We start from the raw sequence: 4340 nt of genomic DNA, 5'->3' as shown, positions 1-4340 counted from the left end.
CTATGACTCATGCACCCCATGTGCCCCCATCTGCCAATGTTCAGCCAATCACGCCCATTCCTCTTGCTATGATTGCTCCTTCTTCTTCAACTCCTAATGCCTACCGAGCTAGCGCCACCCCTTCCGTCCGGGCGCCTATCTTGAATGAAAACCATTACGTGCCAATTCAAGTGAACAATTTGGCTGCTATTCTAAAAGTGTCCAAGCGCGCCGCACTTGAGCAGAATATGTACATGCAGGGGTGCGCTTCTGCTGTCATAAGGCAAGAGTTAGAGAAGATGACGCCGGACCAGAAGCTAAACTTTGATACACAACTGTCATTTCTGACATGGGCAAGGGACTGCGACAGGTTGAGCACTGAGCGCACTCATCATGCTGATCTTCATATGTCTGGGCAGCTACAGAAGAGAGTGCAGCATCTTGAAACGCAGGTGAAGGTGGCCAATGACGCGCTGGAAACAGCTGAGGCCACCATTGAGTCTTTGAAAAAGGAGAAAGTTGATCTGTTAACTTCGCAGGTTGATTATAAGGAAGAAAACTGGGTACTAAAGGAGCAGCTTACTTTTGCCACCTCTAATATTGACTTGCTAACCTTTGAGAGAAATGATATTACTAACCTGGTGATATCGGCTAAAAAGTCACGTTTTCACCCCGGTATTAAGGCCCAAAAACAATAAGGTTCCAAGCTTTATCGCCAAAATGCCCGCTTTGTGGGTTAAATTGAAGATCAAGTAATTACGAAGATGGTATAAAAAGAATCAAGAGAATCGGAGATAAAACGAAGATTCTAGAGCGAAAACGGTGAAAGATTAGAAACCAAGCTACGATCAAGGAAATCAAGTTACGATCTAGTGAAATCAGCAAACCAAAGCAGGCCAAACGGCTTGCCATACAGCCTGCCATAAGGGAAAACGGCCTACCATATGGCCCAAGCAAACGGGCATTAAAAACAGCTGACCAGTGCAAACGGGCTTGTCAAACGGCCTGCCAAACGGCTTGCCAGCCGTTTGCAGGTAAAAGTCAAATCTATTTAAAGGGTCTTTGTCATCCATTTTTACACACACTTTAATTCACTTCTTTCTGTCTCTTTCTACAATATTATTCATACTTTCAAGGTCTTCGACTCCGTACGGGAAACCTAGTACCCGGAGAATAACGACTAAAATTGTATTAGGAGCGGTCTGGAGTTTGAAGTTGTCACTTTGTATTCGGAACTCGTTTAATCTACTGGTACTTCTATCCTTTGTCTTTATATAATGTCTTCTATTATTATGCTTTGTAATATTGTTGCCATGATTAGCGAGTAGTTATCTTTAGTGTATGCTATCATGTAGTCAGTTATAATGCCGAAATAATATTATGGTTAGTGTATGTTGTCGAGATGCTTTCCGATTATACTTTAAACTCAATCGCTTTTCCAACTAATAGAACATAGTTATCGGCTCTGTTATTGGGAAGTCGCAAACCCCAATTCAGAGTACACTATCTGTGTCACCCCTTGGTAAGAGAAGTCTATCGAATACAACGTATGTTTGACTGGCACACCGGTTGTAGTAAGTCCACCAAGCCTTGGATTCTGACTGAGGACTCTTTAATAGTAAAACATCTAACTAGACCCCTAGTACATTGTCACTCCTAGACCATGCTAGTGTAGTCACCAAGAATATAAACTTCGTACGTGCACGCTGAAGCACAATGGTTGTTGTAAGCTGTACCTCTGCTAAGTAAGGCCATGGAACCCAGTCAGTGCTGATTAGTACACTTCACCATAACGCAGTCTCAAGCATTGCACCCCGCTTGAGGGATTCTTAGTTAATTAAGGAACTGTTTGTTTAAACACATAAAGGATGGGACCGTTAGGATAACCGAACGTGTTCATGGAAGTCAAACCTGAATTGGCCATGGTGTTCTTTATGGTTGAACCCTTTTAAGGGCCTAATTATTTTTTAAACCCAATCATTAACGAAAGCATCAGAACATACCACGTCTCTCGGATACGGCAAACTTTGTATTCTATTATGCTTAAGAAAGTTTAGACCTTTGTGGAATGTTAATACGTCACCCAACTGAGTCGCTCAATTAGATGAGCCACCTGAATGTGTATGCATGTAGTCAGACTGCATGGGCGTCAGGAGTAAGGGAGGTTGCTGTCTATTCAAAATCTTCAAGCCTAACACATTACTCAATGACATGTCTTATGACAGGGGCGTTTAGGATCAGTGTAATGAGTACAAGGTCACTACCTATTCATGGACTAGCATTCCATGATCTCGGCAAAGTAATAGATGAAATCATAGTATGCGCTTGTTTTAACCTTATCTGAATTACAAATTTTATCGTATTTACTTTATTTTTCTTATAAACTAGAAAACCCAAAAATTTGGTATAAACCACTACTCCTTCACTTTAGAATTATCTTAAGCTTTAATTATAGGTTCGATTCTACTGATATCTCAAAAATACGATCCTAGGTCATACTTCCCTTACTCATAAGAAGGAGTAGTATGATTTAGTTCCCGCTAAATATAAATTTAAAACTATTGATCCCCCTCTTGGAAGCTGATTCTGACGCCTTGCGGCTTGACTACACCGCATAAATAAAATCGTCCGTTTCGGCCATATCAAGAGGGATTCAAGTTTTTAGCACCGCTGCCGAGGAACTGGTATCAGACAATACTACTTTTATCAAACTCATTCAAAAGCATTTAGTGGTGTCTAAGAAATACAATTATACACGGACTTGGTTATTGGATTTTCTGAATAGTCTCCAATTATATTGGAACCAAAAGGATCCTGCCTCTCCGTATTCGGCCTGGCCACTTGGTTTGTTGAAGTTCGTGCGAAGCTCTGTTTTCAACATACCAGGGAATCAGTAGAAAGAACCAAAAACATATTTAAACTTAGGATAATTAGATTAGATTACCTTAGATTAAAACTGTCTTAGATTACCTTAGATTAAGATTACCTTAGATTACTTTAGATTAAAATTGCCTTAGATTACCTTAGAATAAATTAGGGACTTAACTTATCTACTTATTATTTAAAACAAAAAGGCATACCCAGTGTATGACCCAAACCCGATCTGGACCAGGGCCGTTGTTATTCGTACCTGATCCAACCGCAATAATCTCTAAAGCACGCAAGAAAGAACGAATCAAAAATCGAATGGCGTTACGCGTTACTTTAGCAGAAAACACCAAACCCTCGATTGAAGGTCGAGGAGGACCGATCAGATTCCCAGATATTCAAGGACACTCGTTCTAATTAAAACATCACATTATATAGCTCATTCAAAACAGATGTCAGTTTCATAGATTACTGAATGACGATCCTAACTCTCACCTTGATAAATTCATATCTCTTTCGAACTCCTACAAACAGTCAGGGATAGGACAAGATATAGTCCAACTATACTTGTTCCCCTATTCTCTCACTCATCATGCACAAACATTGTTTGAAGGATTGGAAAAAGATTCCATCACGTCATGGATGGAGATGGCTACTAAATTCCTAACCAAATATTTCTCTCCTTCTAAACAAACCAAGCTTAAGAATAACATCATTAACTTTAAACAAAGTTATGCTGAATCTCTTTACACTGCATGGGAGCGATTCAAAACCCTGCTGAAGAAATGCCCTAATCACCAGTTAGAATGGTCAGCTCAAATCAGTACCTTCTAAAATGGTCTTACGGTAAATCATAGGATGACGATCGATGCAGCAGCTCAAGAAAATCTGATGAACCAAACTGCAGATGAAGCATGAGAGTTGCTCGAGAACATGACAATGCATCATCATGACTGGAACAGTGGTGAAACAACTTCATCATCTGCCCCACTCTCTACACTTAACAATCAAATGGAGGCCATTAAATCCTTTACGGATAAGATGAAATCTCTTGCCAAATAACTCGGAGAATTGAAGATGCAGCAGCAGCAGGTTAACCAGGTTCAGGCATGTGTTAACTGTACCAACCAAAAACCCACTGAAGAATATCAAGTTGAGTACGAGAACCCTGACGGTTCAGTATGTTACGTTCAATACCCAGCTCGTCAATCAAATCCCAGATTCAATCAACAACGTAGGGTTAACCAGTTTCAACGAAATAACCAGCCTTTTCGCTATCGTTACCCACCTTATCCACCCCCAACAATTTTAATTGACCTACGATCAACCACTTCCACTCACTGGTCCACCAGCTGAAAAATTCCCCAAACACCCAAATTACGAAGGTAACCAACCCTACTCTCGGGACTGATGATCGGTTGACTCAGTTCATTCAAGGACAACAATAGCTAAATCAGAGAACTGCATCTAGATAAGACCAGACATAGATACTA

The 4340-nt window shown here is 40.5% G+C and overlaps 1 non-coding gene across 1 annotated transcript; it reads right to left on the bottom strand.

The window, feature by feature from the left end:
* Window positions 1-3544: 3544 nt before the first annotated feature.
* LOC139846205 (small nucleolar RNA R71) lies at window positions 3545-3650 on the bottom strand. Its single transcript, XR_011758937.1, has one exon. It is a non-coding gene; the product is annotated as a small nucleolar RNA R71 (small nucleolar RNA).
* Window positions 3651-4340: the final 690 nt, after the last annotated feature.

The sequence above is a fragment of the Rutidosis leptorrhynchoides genome, chromosome 4, assembly GCF_046630445.1.
Source record: "Rutidosis leptorrhynchoides isolate AG116_Rl617_1_P2 chromosome 4, CSIRO_AGI_Rlap_v1, whole genome shotgun sequence".
Taxonomy (NCBI): domain Eukaryota; kingdom Viridiplantae; phylum Streptophyta; class Magnoliopsida; order Asterales; family Asteraceae; genus Rutidosis; species Rutidosis leptorrhynchoides.
This window is presented reverse-complemented; position numbering and strand designations above follow the sequence as displayed.